The sequence below is a fragment of the Bactrocera oleae genome, chromosome 2, assembly GCF_042242935.1.
Source record: "Bactrocera oleae isolate idBacOlea1 chromosome 2, idBacOlea1, whole genome shotgun sequence".
In the NCBI taxonomy this organism is placed as follows: domain Eukaryota; kingdom Metazoa; phylum Arthropoda; class Insecta; order Diptera; family Tephritidae; genus Bactrocera; species Bactrocera oleae.
This window is the reverse complement of record NC_091536.1, coordinates 79,843,055-79,864,402: the sequence shown is the minus strand read 5'-3', so window position 1 is coordinate 79,864,402 and position 21,348 is coordinate 79,843,055. Positions and strand designations below refer to the sequence as shown.

The following is a 21,348-nucleotide window of genomic DNA, read 5'->3' as shown; positions in this document are numbered from 1 at the left end:
AAAAACAATATTTGTTGTACTGTTAAAAATCCATATTTTCTTCTATTTTGGCTCAAATCTCTGCTATTGCGAGTGAAATACACTGCTATATTCAAATAAACTATTCTAATTTAATTATGTATCAATTTACTTTCATGATTAAAATAATAGTTGAAAACGTTGTACTAGTGTTACTACTTCTTTGATGCAATCAACAATCATTGCTTTTGAGTAATCCATCAACAATTTCCTGTTGCCACCACTATGCATTTGCACATTTTTTGTTTTAATAAATTGAGTCGCTCCATTAATCTCATCGTAATTCGCTGTAGAAAGCAACACTTAATCTTGTTAATTATTTTCAAGTGGCCATGAATTAGTGAGTCAGAGGAACCGTCGTTTATGTGAGTGAATTCTAGTTGTAATGTCATGCTGACAGAATTCGATCAATATAATGTTCTCTCCGCTAAAACTTAATAATTAAAGAAATAAGTACGCTACTGTTTGTTTATACAAATGCATGTACAAACTATTTTGTACAACCCTACTTACTTATATGGCAGTAGTGTCCCTTGGTTGTGAGGCGGTTCTGTCACTACACAAACTGACAATTGTCAGTGACAGGCCGTGTTTGCATAAATAGCATTATTTTAGTAGAGAGGGAGGAATAGTGTACGTCGCAGTGACAATAGCATTATCCGTTGTACAACGAAAGTATGGGTACAAATGACGATATTTCAGAGCGTTGAAAGTGAAATTTAATCCTCTTCGCTTGTTGCACTTGAACGATGAAATTATTTAAAAAAAAATTATTTGCTTTCTGCTTACTTCGTGCAATTTTTGTTTGTGCTGTGTCAACAAAACTCTGTTATACAAACAATGTGGCCAGATATTTGATTGACCATTACCTTTTTTTATTTTCTACTTAAGAACTTTTAGTTGTAAAATGCATTGCCGCTGCGCTTGTGCATCTGGGAGTAATCCGTGTCGTATACGTGACATTGACACACATTACAACAACAAACAAGCTTTCGCGAGTTTCACCTGTTAGCTTTCAATTTTTATCAACCCAATTGCTATTGTTGCAATCAATTGAATTTGAACATCATACTCGTGCATACAGAAAAATGTACACGCACACACATAATACAAATTTATGTTACGTAAGCTGAACACAAAGTGAAGCATTGGCCACCCAATTACCCGCAACAACAATAGCAAAGAAAATTAACGATAATTACTTTATGTAATATACACGTCCATATGTACATACATATTTATGTGTATTTGTGAAAATGTATGCGTGTAAATGAAAAGTGTTCTCCTTGCACACACGAACGATTGTGTGTGATCTCGCCTTGAAGAAGCCAATTTGCCATGCTATTTGCACACCTATTAAATCTTTTTTCTCATTATTATTCTGATTTTTGTGTTTTTTAATTAAGAATTGTTCAAAGTAATTAACTATCAGTGCACACGTTGAGCAAATGATCGCCAGTCGGTTACGGTGCATATGTGTAGTTCTGATTTTGTTCACCCAGCAAGAATATAAAAACGTTGTTTTGGAAAATTAAAATTTTTTTTATTAAAGTGCAACTACTGTACTTGAACTACGTATGCACATATGTATGCATATGTTTATGTGTCGGGTTACACATTCTCGATTATGAGCTACTGTATGCAGGGTTGCAAATAATGTATTAAAAAAATTAATTGCAGTATTATTTAAATTATTTTTATATATTTTGTAATCCCGAAAATCCTAATTAAAAATAGTTTTTAAATTTCTGAGCCGAAATACCGGTTGAAAATTTTAAAATAAATTTTTAATCCCAAAAATCGGAATAATAATTAAAATGAAAACTATAATCCTAAATATTCGCGCTTGTGCAATTCGTGTTCAACCGTTTTTTTTTTTTTTGAAAGGGAAAGCTTATTGTTAATAATATTTCAACATAGTTTAACAATCTTTGTTTTGTTTCCATACATTTAATTGATGTTAAAAGGCACACCTAGTGTGACAGCCTAAAAAGGCGATTTTGAGGAATTAAAAAAAAAATACTGTATCAATAGTTTTAAATTTCTAACGGTATAATAAAGTAAGATTTTTTCCAAAATTTTGTTGTTTATGGCCTTTCAAAATTCGATTTTTGATTAGATCGTTTGCAAAACTATTTCGAGAAAAACACGTTTAAATATAAACTGATTAAGCTGATTGGACCAATTTTAAAAGACTGTAACTCAAAAACTATTTAAGATATACATCAGAAAGTTTAGTATCTTATTTTAAAGATATAAAATATGAACAAGTCGATTTTTTTTTTTAAATTTCGCATTAAGTGCTTTAGTTAGAAATATGTAAATCTTTTCTTTCCTATCGTTTTTCATTCCAACTTTTTGTTTGAAAAATTGCATTTTTACTTGTTACTCCGATTTTCAAAATAAAAAATATTTTATTAACTTGTAATTTTGCAATTGGGATAAAAAATTTGATTTTTAATTGCAAATTCGTATTTAAAAATTTAAAATTAATTTTAATGCAAGATTTTTTAATTGAAAGTTAACAACCGTGGCTATATGTATGTTTATATAAGAACCATAAGGAGAAACCCAATAGGTAATATATTTTATTCACATACATATATAAAACACTTTTAGCTAAGCCAAAATAACATTACTTCTTCCTTTAAAATTTTCCGCTCATATTTTCTTCTTGGTATGAATAGAACACACACCCACTCTAGATATGTATATATAATATATAAATCTTTGTATCTTACATTGCAAAAATATTCTAAGGAGTGCATGGAAGTAAAATTCATTGTTCAAAGAAAACACTGAAACAGCTTAGAGCGGATGTTTTATGCGCTATGCAAATAAAAAAGTATTCAGTAAGTGCATAAGTGCGAACTGCATATGCATATATGCATGTATCATTGTTTGTCAATATATTTATGAATAAACGTCATGCCGCACATTTCCGACGTATTGACGATTATGGCATTTTGACGCAGTCATTCGCTGTTTTGCACAATGCAATTCCGTCGAAACCATTTAGGGCTGCTACAAAGCGACGAGCACAATAATAAGCAAATGTATGACAAAAATCGAAAAAAAAACTCGAAACTTATTGCTTTTATAGAAATATAAATCAATAAATCCAGCATTTATTTTGAAATAAGTTAAAGGAACGATTTGTTTGCTTCTAATATCGATTAGTAATGTGTGCAAGGCACTGAAGTAAACAGTATGTGTATCCAAACTGAATGCCCACTTTTCTTCGTATGTCATTTGAGACACAAGTGTTTTCTTTTTCGCTTCATTTAGAGGCAAAACCGATGCCTTCGTCTAGTTGATTTTAAACTGTGCAACTGAAACTACAAATTGTGGCACTAATTCTGAGAAGCTGCCAGCCGGCACTTTGTTCGCTTCTGCCTTCACCCTCCCAGCAAAAAATTGATTTGCAAGCGTGTTAGCTGGTCGCACAAATTATCCACCAACTGGCTTAATATTGTGATTAGACGTGAACCACACTTTCTCTGTCTGTTGTCAATGTACTGTTGTTGTGTTGTTGCGTATCTACTTTATTTTTAACAAAACTTATTTTTATTTAGTTTTTGCTACTGCAGCCGTCTTGTAAATTCATGGTCAACCTTAAAATTTCCATTTCAGAAATCCATTCATACACGCCGATAGCCGTACATAAGCGCTTTGAGAGCAGAGATTGTGCGAGTACGCCAAGTGGCAGCCCAGTTGCTTGCCACATGCAACTCAGCGGGTCAATAAAAGTATACACACACCGGCATATATGTAAGTATCACATAATGTTGTATATACAAACCGACAGCATATATCAGACCTCCATCTGAACGTGTGCGAAAGTGGGCGCAGTAATGAAAATAAGAGCTAAACAAAATGAAAATGAAATTTCCTGGCAGCAAAATTGCGCATAATTCCATGCGTGCTTGACTATATATTTATGTGAGCTCACTGTTAAGCCAAACTGCTCGGAAAGTCTCCAAGTTTGCACAGTTGCCTCAACATTCGCGTTTGCCTCATGTCATTGTGCGTAAAAATCACAATTTTTCACCTCACTTGCAACGCGAGTCAAGTGGTATTGGTCGATTGTGGTTGCCTCTTGGCTGTTGAATGTTCATTGGTAGAGTGCAACAATTTTACAGTGTGGCATAAAAGTATATAACTACAGTATTGTATATAAATGACGTGACGAGCTGAGTCGATTTAAGCCTCTCTGTCTGTCTTTATACACATACGCCAACTAATAGCTCAGTTTTTGAGATATCGAAGTTGTTGAAACCGCCGATATCGTGTCACTATTAGATATAGTTGTCATACAAATTAACCGATCAAAATCAAGTTCTGGTATGAAAAACTGTTTTATTTAATAATATTTCTACACAAAATTTGCCATAGATTATTGACCAAAGCAACGCTACATCTCAAATTTTTCAGATCGGATCACTATAGCATATAGTTACCATTCAAATTGACCGATCAACATCAATATAAAGATATTAATAAAATATATTTTTTCCTTATTTAATATTCTGTACTGAAAGTGTTCATTTTATTTTCAGTGAAAATCATAAATGTCACAAAAATAATTGATAAATTTCTTATTTAAGCTTCTTGAAGGTATACTAACGTATACTAAAATGTAATATTGCAAAACAGGAATATTTTAACAGTACCCACAACTTCTCCAACTGCATCTTCTTTTACATCCAAACTGCAATCTATCCTTCATAATTAAATAGTTGCTCGCAAACTTTTTGAAATCACCGTATCTTCATTGAGCGCATTAGAGACAGCGTCCCGCGTCCGCAATCGATTTCTTTATACATATCGGCAATGGCAACACCAATTCGTTGCTGTCACGTCTGCGAGTGCATTGCCTCATTGTTATCGTTGTTGTTTCTTTTTACGCTTACAATTTTTTTGATTACGCATTGCTGCTGGACATTTATGGATTTTGGTTTGTACATTGACTACGCAGTTGCTGCTGTCGTTCGTTTGCCATCTTGGGAAATTAGGCAGCATTCTATGTATGCGCAAACAAACACACATAAATAAGCATTGAACGTCAATAAGCAACCTTTGTGTACTTTGTCAATCCAAAAGTAGAAGCACATACACATATACAACCATACCATATGTAAACTTATTTACTTCGGTTTATTTTCGCAGTTGGAAGAGAAAATTTCAATTGCAACCACCCCAATTTCAATGGCATCTACACCGTTTTCAGTTGTTTCTAAAGGACAAACACATTTTACTTATGCCAACAACTATCGAAATATGCGGGGGATTCCGTTCAATTCAATCAGAGCCGAGCTGTCAGTTGCCGCTGTCACGCTCTAATGCGGCGTTGACAATGTCCAATGTCTGATTCCATTTGTAGTGGTGTTTGCTTTTGCTTTGTTTACATTTGCACATACATATGTAGGTATGCATATTTGCTGTCTGCACAAGTCAGCTGTTTAAATGCAGTTAAACGGCGAACAGTCTATCAGTCAGCAATTTCCCCTCCAGCATTCAATCCATCATCTATCGATTTTAAAAGCTTAACACAAACTCGTTATTGAATGGAAAAGTCTGATTTTACTTTCTTGTCTCGTTACTGCCGTTTACCAGCACTGTGAACTCGTTTCTTTATCATTTAGTGCAGGTTTTCAGCAGTTGTTGGTCTACTCGTTGCTTTTTATTAGTTGGAATAGGGATGTAAACAAATCCGTTCAGACAAAACAAAGCGAGTGCACGAGTTCAGCGAGAGCAACAACAATCTTTCAGTGCTTTGTTCTATCCGCACCTGAGTGAAGAGAATATTTCTTTGTTTGTTTTCAATTTCATTTGCTTACTAGTGATTAATGAAAGCAATGAGAAAAATTATGAGTGCCTTAAGTTAAATTTATTTATGGCGTCGGAACATTCCATCATTTAAAAAAAAACTACAGTATCTATTCTTTTAAATTATAAAGCGTATTTATACATACATACATATATTAAGAATACACCAAAATATTCAATATATTTCGAGTTACACGCGATCTCCGACGACGCTTAAAAAATATCCTCCACCGATCTGCAGTGATTCTGGTCTTCTCCGTGGATATCCGTAGAACTAGTATATTGGTACACAACATGCAGAAAATATTTGGTAGTGATTGGATAATTTGTCTAAGAGTAAAAGATAAACTGATAGAGCGGTTCATTCCAGAATTAAAATTTTAGTTTCGAAAATTAAAAAACAAATCGGTTATTTTTTAATTTCACGCTACTAGTGTGTGATTAAAACATACATACCTCATACTTTTAATATTTTTGGAACATTTTCTCTATCATTTTAAGTTAGCATTCAGACAGAAATAAGTATTATTTGGTGGACTGAGTGTAAACTCGGTAGTGCTAAAGCTAACTATCGAAGGCTGGTATTCCTCAAAACTTAATTTTCAAATACCCGCTAGGAAGAATACCACCAGACAAGCTATAGGAAGTTCAGTCTTCAGGAAGATATTTGTTATCCAAATTCATAAAAAATATTCAGATAACAAAGTATGTGTTAATTTTTTTATTTTTGAGCACAAAGCAATTTTTATAAATATGCGTGATAGTAATGTTTCCATTGCACTAATGTAGTAAGGCACGTACTACATCTTAAAATTAAAGCATTTATCTTGCAACAAATGTATTTTCTTTGTAAGCTTAAAATTAATCTATAACAATTATACTTAAAAAGTGACAGTAGTATTTCCTTCCAGTGTCGGTAATATGCAATTACAAGTAGTTCGTACACAATGATGCGGAAAATACTTGTGAGAAATGCCGTGAACAATGTCGACGTGCAATGCAATGACACGAGTCAATGATATGGAAGCATAACAAAACTTACTTGATGATAGCATGAATCATCTCATTGCCGAGATGAATTGTCAGTTAGACAAACCGACATACTTACCGACAGAGAGGTAGAGAAACAGGCAACTTGACAGGCTAACTGACTCTGACTGTCTTTGTTGTCATCAACTTATGAGCTGTGTGCAACAGATCGGGTCAACAACACATCCGCCCGGCGTCTACGCTCATTGCAAGCGAGGCATTACACAGTCTCACATACATACATACATGCATGCATATATTTAAAATATTACATATAAGCATGTACACACAAAGACTATGTGGCAGTAAATTTAAAGGCATCTTAATTTAGTCAAATGTCTAATTGGCCCCCCACATGCCCGCACACTGCAAGTACACCCGGCGACGGTCGTCCTCTGCCTTTTTGTAGACAGTTGAAAATGTATTTCATCATTTCTTTTGTTCACAAATGCGACTTATTGAGTTGAGACGAACGACCCGACAATTAATTAATGACCAGCGTACAATAGCATTTTAAGATGCGCGCTACCTATTCGCCAGTTGCTCTGCCTGGGTCAAATGAAGACGCTGTGTGTGGTGCGGCGCGCGGCTTCCATAACTAGAGTAGTAGACACTAATTGTATTTAAATGAAACATTGTGACAGTAATTACTACCACTCGAAAATGTTGTTGTACAACTATGCATTTTTGGATTCCGGACATGTGTTCGTAGATGAGCTCTCAAATCGGAAATGGTTTTCGCTCAGCTTGTTTGTATTAATGACTGCCATAAATGTACGAAGATCAGGGTTAAGCGGTAGCAACTATTTTGGTCATATCAATCTCAGTTGCTCGTAGATCTCTTCAATTGTTGTAGAAGTATCATTGATTTTTAAGTGTGTAATTTGCCGCGTGCTTTGTATGTCCAATTTTGGGTTGCGATCAATGTCGATTGTGAATGACGAGGACACTGATTGTGTATGAAGTAACAGTTTGACGTAACACACATAAAAACATACGAACGTAGGAAGTATGTGCAGTAAAATGTTAGTTTCGTTGTGGATTTTTCAGTGTTTCTAAAAAAGAAAAATTAATTTTTTTTTTTTGTGAAAAGTTCAGGTAATTTCCATTTTTGTCTTATATGAGTTCCTTTAAAAGATTACCTTTTGAAGAATGTGAAAGTGTTTTTAAGATTCGTAGAGGGAGGGAAACATACATAATTCGAGTGGTTTTGAAAACACCCGTTTCAAAGGATATTATTACACAGATCCGCGAGGCACCCACTTCTACCACTACAGTTTCTTCATTACTTCCAAATTTGTTGGTTTTTTATTGAATTATATTGTAAATACTCTTACTTTTAGCTCATAGTCTCTTGCCATATGTACTTCAATAAATCTCTATGATATTTGTTTTCTTTTGGAATCGGTATGCTTTTTTTCTTATTGCTATAGTCGCTTCATTCGGTAAAACAAATAACTAAAAACTTCTGTTTTATATACAAGTATGCTAATTGTCATTTCTGTACTATAAAATTTATCATCTTAAATTACTATATAAAAGCAATAAGAATTGCTTATCTTGTTTAGCTTTTTTGTGTTTGCATAAGATTTTACTATTATTTAGTATCAAATTAAATTGTCTATTCGCATTTGTCGAATTAGCATGTATCTGTTTGTGTACGATCTATACAAATAGCTTCATGCTACATTATGTCATAGGCATTAATCATTAATTGCTTGTTTATTAATTTTCGCTTTAATGCAAATTATTTCCATAATATTTACTTCTCCGCTACGTAATCTATTGGCTTAAGCGTTTCGATTGGTGGACGCCGATTATATTCTTTTGCTATGTTCGCGTATTTTTATTTATTTCTATTTGCACCTATATTATATTATTTATTTCGCCGAATAATTTGTGTGTCACATGGCTCATCTGTTATTTTTTTTTTGGATTTTCGTTTACTTTGCAATTAAGAAATTGGTGTGTAGTTCACTATGGCTACCAACAGGTACCAAGGAATTTGTGGCATTTGATCAAGGCTAATGTAACACTTTCATTTTTGCTGGGCTTGGACAGTTGAAATCAATTAAACTGATTGATTGTAAATGTTTGCATTGTTTTCTAAAATAAAAAAATTAAATTAAATAGAGGAAATCCAATATTTTACGTTATATTGTAGTCATATTCAATATATATATACAATACATATATAGTTTTTGTTATCAATATTTGTTCATCGTAATTTAATTTTATATTGAAGTGTGTCTACGTCACATTCCTACGTTTTTAAAACAATGTTTATTGTTACCCCAATACCGACGTTTTTTTTTGTCTAAAATCAATATTGCACAAGTCCTTTATAATTTTCGTTGTTGGTCTATGGGCGCTGACAGTTTTTTTGTTTTCGGGTTAGGTCACAGTTTTATGCCATTTATTATTAACTATATTTATGTACATACATATGTTTCTATGCATTTGAAATATTCACCCTTTTATATAGTATACGTATGAAAACATTTTCCATTAATACTTTGTTGAAGAAAATTCGAACCTAAAAAGTTTGCTAACTTCGCAGTCGTTTGCAAGTTTGAGCAGGGATAACGTCATTTGTAGTATTGTTGATAGTTAGATCTATAAACAGAAATTACAAGTTGCCCTTAGAGGTAGAGAGGAATTTTAAGAATTGTCTTGTGTTTCTGAATCGTTAACGTTGCTACAAAGAATATAGAATTAATTGATATATGTTTTATAACATATTAATCAAGGTGCCATCATTAAGTCGATAAAGTCGTGACAGAGATAATTAATATATGCAACTACCTATATATACGAATACTTATATATGTACATATATATCATCTGAATCATAATCGTTTCTGGTTTTTAATATATACTCGTGTATGTATGCATAACCCTAATTCCTTGAAGATTAATGTACAATTATCGTAATATTTAATCCAGTAAGTTTCTACAGTAAATATGTATAACTATAATAAAAAATGTTTTTTCTTCACATTTAATCGATGGTTTGTTATATGTACATATACACATCATATTTAGTTTTGTTTGCAAAACGAATACAAGTATGTAAATGGTTTCACATACAGTAAATTAACTGCTTATTTAAGAATACTCGTATGAGTAAAGAAAAAGAATACTCATAATAGTAAGCGGTAAAATTTGTAGCTTATTGTTATCGCCACACATTGCTTTAATAGTGTTGCTAGCCAAGGTTGTTCAGAATCCCGAAATGTTATTGGTCAATCAGGTAAATTCGTCTTTACTATCCAGAGACCACTGATCTCAGCATATCCTCAGCTCAGACCAAAACACAAATGCAGAAAACTGGCTCCAGAAAAGAATAATATTTAGTCATCAACCAAATGCATGCAACCCTGACATTTTTTAGTTGAAAACTTTACTTCTTAATCCTGATGTTTTTTATTTGAATGAACGCGAAAAAATGTTCTGAAACAATTTCTTTTTTTAATTCCTAATTATATGCTTGAGATACAAATTTTTTGTCTTTTATTTTTCAATCCGATTTTTGGAATTAAATATTTTTTAATCCCGTATTTGTGATTACAAAATATAAAAAAAAATGTAGTTTAAATGTTACTTCAATTTTTTTTAATGCATTATTTGCAACCCTAGTCATCATATTGTCAATAAATTTCTTTTCTGATGGGCGTTAATTTAGTCAATTAGCAAATAATATAAGAGCTTGGGTATAGTTACAAGTAGCCTGACTGCAGATGATTTTTACGAAAACAATTTTTTGGTCAACAATACACCAGGAAAAATTACATTTTTTGTTAGTGAACGATCGATAAACGTGATAGTTCTTTTAAGTCAAACGTAGTATCTGGACACTTATTTCATGTACAAACTGGTGCACCAAATAAATTTAAATTTCGATAATGGTAGAAATATGTTTCTATGACATCCATATCTCTAAACCTGAAATTCGTTTCGATGCAAGCATTTAGCTCTGCCAGTCAACTCACCTGAACGTCTACTCAATCATGCTTTGGTAATTACATCGACCTCTTGGGATCGCAAGATTCCGCAACACCTCACCAGCGAACGTAAAACCAACATCACGATGACTACAGTTGCACTTGCAGCCTGTACGTGCAACAATACCGAGTAACCAAGGTAAGCATAGAAAGCGCTGCCACTGAAAATCATTTGGGCGAGTTGTGTGTTATTGTTGTTGTTTTGCACGTTGGACTCTTGAGTGCGGTATGTTTGGTTATAGCTGAGCTGAGTTCAATTTGATGGTCCGCTATGGACTGACTCTGCAAGCTCGGCATTCCTACCTCGCACCTTGTGGCAGCGCCCGAACTGTGGCTCACATTAATGGCATCTAATGTTTTTGTGGTTTTGCTTTTTACCATTTTTATTTACCGCTATCAGACATTCAGGTTGGGTGCACACTTCCAATTTTATTGGCAGGCAGGTTGGGCAAGCCGAGCCGCCACCGCGCCGCAATGGTTTTTATAATTTTCGCCGTAGTTCGATTACCGCGGATAGGTACATATGTACATACAAACATATGTACAGGAATGAGTATATATATGCATGTACATATGCAAAAATATGTGTGTTTGAAAGTTTCTATCACCTGTGCTCGGTTTATTATGCATACTAAAATGGGCGGAACAAAGATTTTGCATTTTTGCGTTTTAAGAAATGGATTTCGAATTTTCTGGGGGTTTGAAATGCAGATGTCTACATATTTTTCTATTCCATCAAGTGTATCATTGATATATAAATACTAGCACTTGTTTTCAATTTGTTTTCGCAACAAAGTTTGTTAACGTAAAATATTTGGAATACCAGACTTGAGAAATAAATCAAAGGGTTATTTATATGACATTATTTGCCTCGAAGCAATCGAGAAATAGTGCTATGGCCAGCTGATGACAAATTCTGAGTGTGGCATAGAACCTTAAAATACATTTTTAACAACGTATATACCAAGCAGGATGAAATTTGTATACCCTTTTGTTGATAAAATTCGATTCTTTTAAATATTATTCAACATACATATGTTAGTTGTCATCTAGGGCAATAGACCATTTATAGCAATCGTCCATATTTACACTCTTGCAAAATGTTGCGACAGAGTATAATAGTTTTGTTCACCTAACGGTTGTTTGTATGACCTCAAAATAATCGCGTTAGATATAGTATATGGTAAATTATCATAACGATGAGACGAATTGAAATCCGAGTGACTGTCTGTCCATCTGTACAAGCGATAACGTGGGTAAAAAGTGAGATATAGGTATATTAAGATATAGAACTGTAAATTGGCGCAGGAAATCGCAGTAGTAAGGGGCACCTGTGGGTTAAAAAGTAAAAAAAAGGGCATGGCACTGCTCTCTCTTAGAGGTTTTATGTATATATCTTCTCAACCGCTATAGCTATAACAACCAAATTCGCTCACAAAAAATCTCCTAAACAGCTACCGACACTGTAAAAATGTATGATAACCCTGCCTACTTCCCATATAACGGTACTGTTAAAACTACTAAAAGTGCGATAAATCAATAACTAAATACGACAGAGACATTAAATGTTACATCCGAGATGGCACGAGAGGGCGCTTTATGCCGGGGTCAAAATTATACGATGGGCGTGGCATCGCCCCCATTTAGGTGAAAACCCATATCTCGGAGCCTGCTCGTCTTATTTCAACCAAATTCGGTAGAGAAAATTATTCTCATATTCTTATGACTCAGTATGAAAATGGACGATATCGGACTACAAGCGTGCCTACTTGTCTAATTCTTTTACTTTCCAGTATACAATGAATGTATCGAGATAAAACTTTGTACGAATACTGACTTTGAATAGTGCCAGCTTATGACCATATATATGGACCCCAATTCCTATTGCGAACTTTTTATTGAAAATATTAGTCAAATTGGGATATATATTATAGAAACTCAGAGAGAATTTTTATCTGATATTAATTTGCTCGTGGACCAAAAATAGGTTAAATCGGATCAATAATCTTAGCACCCATAAATCTAATTGAAAAATTTTCTCAATATGTGAGTTATCTTAATGAAAATGAGAGAGCGTGTTTTTCTTATAACATTGTATGTATTTATGCATCAAAGTGATAAAATCGGGCGAAAACTTGCCATATAGCCGCCATATAACTAATATCAGGATTTTAAAAAATCCTGTTGACTTTATCCCGCATATATTGGTGATGGTATGTGAGGTACTTTAATGAAAATCAGAGATAATCTTTTTCTGTGGTAATGGCAGAAATGAATAAAATCAACCCGCATTTGGTCATTGCAAGTTGCAATGGTTTGAAATGTTCGGTTAACCGAACTAATCCCTTCATTACTTGTTTTGTTAATATTTTTGCAGTACCATTGGCTTTGGCCTCAAAATACACCTCAGTTTCTTTTCAGCTACAATTTTTGAGTTCTGATAACAAGAAAACGTCTCAAGGAGCCAAAATCCACACACTTAGGCGCCGTTTACATTGATTTTTAATATGAGATAGTCCGACACGAAGAATAATAAGAGAGATGAAAAACAAAAATTAAACTTTTTAAAAGGGAAAAACTATTGTCCTACACTATATGGAAAAAATGCAATAAGAAATAAGATAATTTAGTATACCCATATTAGCAATAACATCAGTAAGTAATAAAATACTTCTCCACAATTTTCCCTGTAAACAAAGTAAGGTGATACTTAAATCAATGCACATTTATTCAAACAACAGTTTTAAATTATTAGTTGCCTTTTGAGAATATTAGGCTAGACGCTACTCGAAAATCAATTTTATTTTACAATTATGTAACTCTTATTTATCTACAGTCATCCAACTGAAATAAGCTAACTGTGGGCTGATAAAAGTACTTGTAACGCGACACTTAACCATTTTATAAAATACTTTTTTTCTGAACATATTATTGTATTCATTATATTGGATTTTATATAACCAAGTAATAATTTTTAGACAATTTAAAGGCTTAATTTATGCCAACTGTACATATATACTGTATGCTATAGTGGTCAGATCTGAACAGTATGTTCGGAGAATGTAGCGTTGCTTTGGACAATAATTTTTAGAGTTTTCCAAACAAAAATTTTATTTTGATCGGTCAGTTTGTATGGCAGCTCCATGCTATAGTGGTCCGATATCGACTGTTCCGACAAATGTGCAGCTTCACATGAATGACATGTGCAATATATCAGATCCATATCTCAAAAACTGAGGGTCTAGTTCGCATATTATATAGACTGACGGACACGACTAAATCATCATCGGCTCAGCTCATCACGCTAATCATAGATGTATATATATTTTATAGAATTTCCTTCTGGGTTCTACAAACTTTGTGGCAAACTTAATATACCCTGTTCAGAGTATAAAAATGCATAAGAAATATTAATCTGCGGTGCCAAAAAAGTGTACATTCGATATAAACAATGTCGGTCACAAACAGGTTAAATATATTTTGGACATTTCCCTGTTGAACGCAATAATTTTCAATTTATGATTATTTTTATGACCTGAATGAAATTACTTTTATGTAATGAATAACCCGTTTAGTGGGGCATCAGTAATGGGAAGAAACATAAAAAAGTAACTTTAAACAACTTACTTCTCCAACTAAATATTTCGAAGTACTTACGTAAACTTTATATTGATAATGCATTTTTTATGATAACCAACATTGCAACACATTTTTTATGAGATAAGTAGTGCATTTGCTGAGCTCGGTCATTTGAAAATCCATATATATGTAGATACAGTTTAGAGCAGTAAAAATAACTTGATATTTTTCTACTTTCAGATAACACATGATTTTTCAGGAAATCGGCTGAATAATGTAAGTACTATTAAACTCGCAAATGCGACAAAAAATATATTCTTATTTACGTACAGTTTTTGTAGTATTAATATACGTATGTATTTAAGTTATTAATGGTAATTCGGCATCAACATAAAGCATAAAAATTGCCATGAAACTAACACAGTTCACAACTTAATTGAATAAAGGCATTATTTATGTATGTATTATGCATGGATTTAAAAATGATTGTCTACAAAGTGCTTACATATGTACTCGCCATGTCATATTTGACACAAATTCTTTAATTTTTTCTGGCACTGCACCTTTTTTTGTGTGATTATAGTGCATATTTTATGTTATTATACAGGGCGAGCCCGAAAATTAGAAAAATATATTTAAGCATTTTCGTGGCACTAATATCTATATCCATGAAATTGGCTCTCTAAGTCTTCATAAATTCAAACCTTTGCTCTACATACTTTTTATTGAGCGACTTAATATGGTGGGCCCTGTATATACCATGTATTTTGTCACATAAATGTATATTTGTCTCTTAATAATATTAGTTTTAGGAATGTGCAGATATCTTGCAAAAACTAAATATAATTTTTTTCATATAAAGTGATTTTATATACATCGATATTAATTCATTTGCATATTAAGTTGTAAATTTTTATATGTAAAAGCATAATGTACACATGTACAGTCTACATAACCTCAAATAAAAACCGTTTCATAAAAATATTATTGTTTTCGTATTATAGTGTTTTGAAATAATATGGTCATCATCATTATGATCATTATTATATCACACAGTCCGCAAAATAAATGATGAGAAATTACGAACGAATAAGAAACAGCAAAATCGTGTTCCCTCTGCAGCTGGCCGATTTTTATAAGCATTAAAGCTCATTGGCACACCTGCTTACACTGCATTGTGTTTGTTTTCCTATAATATTCGTTGTTTATGGCTGTTGCCTATATAGCACAATTTCGGAGGAAAAAACGTGTAATAAATATATTATTGCATTTGTTTAATTTATAGCGGGCCAGCGGTCTACTGGAAAAGTTATGAAATGAGAAGAAGTTTTGAGCAGTGTTTTTTTTTAATATTCTTGGGCTCAATTTTAGTAGTCTTACTACAAACCCAAGATGTGCCAAAATTGTATTTCTAAACTTTAATATAAATAAATTTAGTTTTTTATTCAGTGAAATAATACTAATATTAATATTGTAAAACATCGGTTTTTTAAAAATATTCGAATTAATATTTTTAGGTGATTTGGGAGAAAAGGTTCTCAATTCAAATCCTAGGCATCAAATACTGGGTATCAAACATTATAAAATTTTTCAAATTTTTTCAGTAAATAATTCGATATACGCGTTTATTTGTATATATCTACCATAATTACTTACTAATATATCGTCAAAAGTAAATACACACATTTGTACATATGTATTTATGTGTACATAAATCTCATCTACCCATCTATCTTCAATCGGGTTACTCCCACGCTAACTGTGGTGAAACGCTCATTAATGGAATATAGCATTACCCACAGGAAGCTGGCTTATCCTTTGCACAACCACATGTTATTGAGAGCATAACGGAATTAGGTTAAACATGAGTAGGCGGATGCCAGTACGTAAGTGTGTATTGTGTGCATGCATGAACAATGCTCACGCAAACCTTTAAAACACAGAATGTGGAAAAAAATTTAAGTGAAAGGATTCTAGGCCAGCAAGGATACATATACTACAGTCATACGTACATACCTATATATGTATGTATGTGCGTTTATCTCCGTGCCGTGCCTTATTTATGAGTGCGGATAAATGGAGAGATTTGTTGAAAATAAAACTCAAATCCAGATAAAATTGAAGACAGCTAAGAAGATCTCTTCAATTACATGCGTTATTTTGCATTCTATAATTGAAGAAATGAAATTACATTCATTCTGTTAGATAGATTATTAATAATATAATACAAAATCCCTTTTTCAATGATTTCACGAGTTCCTTATACCTTTTTATTACGTGATATGTTCTGCTTCTTTACGAATACTAGACTTTTATCTACATATATTTCTCCTGCATTTTTCATTTTCATTTTGGTATACCCCATATTTCAAAATTTCCTACGCAAATCAACGTTAATATAGGTGATGTCTTCACTCAGCAGAGATCACAATATGAGATGAGCATCAAAAACTTGAAATTGAATAGAAACTGCTTTCGAGTCGATTAAAATTTATGGCTTGGTCTTTTCACACACGCTGTTTCGATGATTTCTGAACTCGCTAGACCTATAAAGTGTTCTCGCCGACAAACTACCCGCCGTGAAACGCTTTCGTTGTTTTGAATGCCAGCGATGAACGAACGCCATCACCACCAACGACCATGTGCAAGTACAATTGTGACCCAATTCCAAGCGCCAAGCATAAACGTACACACATATATAAACGCCAAGAAATAATAAAATCACTAAATTCTAGCTGCGCGCCGCTTAAACGTCGATTGAGGCATTTTCACGCGCCGTCAGCAGCAACATTCACATCAACGGCAGCGTCGCTATAGACTGCACCAGCTAGAAATAAGATTGAGAGTGGCTGAAGTACGCTATGTTTCGCACTCAGCTGCTCGGGGTGTTGTCTGCATTGCGTTGTCTTCAATAAGAAATACTAGAGTAAATGTACATATGTAGGTGAAGAAAAATAAACAAAGCTTTTAGGCAACGAGGCAAGAATTTTGCAAGAAAATCTCCATTATTCTGCCAGTAAGTCTATTGAAGCAAAACGCGTCTGCATTGCTCTTCCGCTGCATCACAAGCTTTATTTCTAATAAACGATTTCGCGCCTGAGGCTGAGTGCACATTGGAGCGATGAGTGAAATAACGCAATATGCATAAGTTTTTGGGGTTTCATGATTGCTGAGACTTTTCTAGCAGTTTGACTCTGGTTACAAGTAATGTATAAACACCTGAGGGTAAAAAACAAAACTGGCGCGCAGTACACAGTTTATAGCAAATCAAAGTAGGCAAATTGTATATAGTGAATAGAACTCAGAAATCTGTCGATTTGGCATAAATATAAATAAGAATTACCTCTTTATTCCATACTTATTTACTCTTTATTGTTCTACTCTGCGCTTAGCCTTAGCTAGACTGTAGAAAAGCTGTGCGCTGACTCTGACACGAAGCACGCCAATTGATTTGGCCGATCTAATATAATTGTTGTTGCATTGCTGATTTGAATTCAATTAAAGTGCTTCCTGCCGCCACAATCACAGCCATGTACACACACACTTATGTATGTATATATGTATATAATTTATATGCATATTAAAATGTTTGCTGCCGCATTCGCACAATTTTATCATCATAAGTTACACAATTTGATTTGAATTGCTGCCGATATTTGCACTCAAGCTTTGCCACTGACTTACATACAAGTAGTCGAACATGTAAATGTTTTGTATGTGGTTGTTGTTTTTACTTTTATTTTACCCGTAGATTACACTACTACATAGATATCTACATATCATTACATTAGTATTATGACACATTTTCATTTCTTCTGCGATTTTCTTTGCTTCGACTTGGATCTTCTTTGACTTTGTAACCATGTACAAAGTGTCTTTCATCCGCAATTGCTTATTTGGCTTTGAATGGTTAGTCTTTTAGTTGGATTGTTGCAATTGCGATGGGCTAATAGATTCAAGTTGTCAGTCTTAGGCACTTGTATGCCGGAAAGGGTCACTTCGCCTATATGAATGATGCACTTAAACAAGGCGCATGCATCAATAGGCAGATTTTTTCCTAAGCCTCTCGGGTGTGAGATAATGATAAATAAATTATTTTTATAGCTTTAAATTACTTTTCAATGCGCCAGCGCTTTTAACAATTAGAGTTGAAACATCTGCTAACGAAAATGTGAGAATATGTAGCAAGAAAGTCTAAGACCATGGAACATATCGATCTGTAAAACTCTCTTCGGTTGAAATTACTCAAAATTTCGACTAATAATTTACACAAATTAGGGTTCAATTCACTAGCAAGATAACATTTATGTTTTGAAAATATGGCTCGAATTGCTCTAGACGTCGTGAAGCAATTAAACGTGTATCTTTTGCAAGGCTTCTACCAAATTTTTAATTTAGGATGTTTGGATGTATAATCAAAAAACTGATTTTGCAACAATTTTAAGTGAACTTTCAACAGATGGCAGAAAGCCAAAATGAATTTAATTTAATTTCGCTAACAAACCAAATACTGTCAGACAAATATTCACAACAACAAGAACAGTCGGAACATATTTATTATAAATTAGAATATTTTAATTCATAAAAATGCCACACTTTTTCCGCACATTGCCAAAACACATGCAATTAAATGTAAATCCGCGGACTAAGAATTGAAATAAATAGCATCTAAATTGTAATCTTTTTGATCAGCCACATGAAATATCACTTAGACGTAAAGCAGGCGCAGTTTTGCATATATGGTACATAGGTATCAAGCAAAAGCATTTAGTAAATGTACCTATTTAGTATATTCTGAAATATATTTTATATAATACATAACTGCGAGTAGTGGCTTTGGGACCATAACTACATGAGTTTTAAACTGCTTTTTATTCTAAGTAACATTTTCGCCATATTTAGTCGAAAACGGTTCGATTAAGAAAAGTAAGGCTAAGCAAATTTGAATGATAAGAGACACTGAAAATGATTGAGCTGATTCTCATAAAAGATTGGAAGAGCTGAAAACAACTTTTTTTTGTATTAAATAAATTAAAAGCATGGAAAACATATTATTACAAAACTTGGAAAGATTTTTTTGATAAAAAAATAATATTTTCACAAACAATTGCTTTAAAAAGATAACTCACTTCTTTTATATTTTTAATATCGACACACCTTAGTCGTATCATTCTAATTTGTGTGTTCTCGACAGGGTCACTTTAAGTGGCATCACACCACCAAAATTCGGAACTAATTCGCTCTGCTGCGCCGCAAATTTGCCCGTTTAAGTATTTTTAAATCGTCTATGAATAGATTGGAAATTAAAAAAAAAATGAAATACTCCCTACATATGAATGAGCATATCAATCAGTTGTCTGTCGTTGTACTGGCGTTGTTCGCCCCATTTGAAATATGAGCATTTCGCCGGGTCCGACTTGGTGCGGTCTGGTAAATTTATTAAGTGTTGAAAGAATTTTCAAGCATAAAATATTTATTTAGCCTATTTATTACACAACGGTTCTTAATGTTGGCACAAATTGTTTGTGGCAGTTACAACATGGCCTTTGTGCAACGAAATTAATTTTTATTAACACAAATAAGTATTAATGTCAAGAGGAAGAAACCTGTAAACGAAATTAAAATTAGATTTGAAAATTTCGTGCCATTTGTATTAAAATTATATTACCAAACGCTGATTATGAAATTGGAGCGTAAAATGTATTAAATTATTGTTCTCTCAGCAATATTTATATTCTTACACTTTAATATTACATTAGCATACGTTATAGTTTCCACATTCATTCGTTAATAGAGAGTCACTTTTACTTATATTGATAGTTAAGCTGTCGAAAGGTCGAAAGAGCATTAAATTTATATATTTTAGTAATTTGACTTCGTATCATAAGCTGTTTTCATATCTTTTCTACCTCAAGACTTGGATTTAAACACAAAAAAAAGCGCATTTACTAGAAGTAAACAGATAAATTCGGTGACTTATCACCTGAATGCAAAATAACGTATCATCAAAAAGCGTAATTGATTTTTTTACTGATTACGTTTCACTACATCATGTACAAATATTTTAACTTGTGCTATCAGACAAAGCCAAGTTGTAATAAAAATACAAAATATCGTATAAACAATTGCATGGTTTTATTTAATTTTATTGATTTTCCTGTCAACCTGTGAAGGTGATTTTGCATTTTAGGTAACGATTTAAAAAAATTAGACACTCTTTTTTCTATAAAGTAATTAACTTTCACTCGCCCTGACTGTACAAATGCAGCTCTGCATATAAAGTTAAATTCGTATTTCCACATTAAACTCTGTAATATTCTCGTGCATTGCTATATACAGCATAAAAATGTTTAATGACAATTTTTTCTCTTATAGTACATACTCGTACATACATACATTTTTACATGTAACTATTTTTATCAGTATACATATATCACATTACATATCATTATATAGTTTTAACCTTTCTGTGAGTAATGTCAAACGACAGGCGATAAGCATCATTTCAATAAACAACAGTTATAACAGCATAAATATTATTGTTACGAAGACATATTTTATCGACTGAAACACTTACTGGGCTTTCTTCAAGTACACGCATTTTTCTTATCGCTCGGCATTAACGTGAATATTCATATCTTGGTATATGCATACTCGTATGTAGGTATTATCACGAACTATTTTCTTTGGATTATATTTCTTTTATCAATACATGATAAATATGATTTTTAGGTTAGGAAATATTCAAATACATTTGCCATAACGTTCAAGTTTTGATTACATTACTATGTACAAACTCCAGAAATTAGTTAAATATCATAATTAAAAGTAAATCGCTATAAGCAAACTTTGTTCACTAAAATCTCTATAGAGTATGATACTTACTCTC

General features: G+C 32.9%; 1 protein-coding gene across 12 annotated transcripts in view; it reads left to right on the top strand.

Moving 5' to 3' along the window:
- The window catches only part of Mical (Molecule interacting with CasL), an 83,484-nt gene that overhangs the window by 27,168 nt on the left and 34,968 nt on the right, over window positions 1-21,348 (top strand). For 10 of the 12 annotated variants that reach the window (XR_011394903.1, XR_011394898.1, XR_011394895.1 and 7 more), the window contains 2 exons: window positions 3,652-3,789; window positions 14,700-14,735. The gene's annotated coding sequence lies outside the window, so the exon portion shown is untranslated. The remainder of the gene's footprint in view (window positions 1-3,651; window positions 3,790-14,699; window positions 14,736-21,348) is intronic. The other 2 variants (XR_011394904.1, XR_011394905.1) reach the window with 1 other exon arrangement.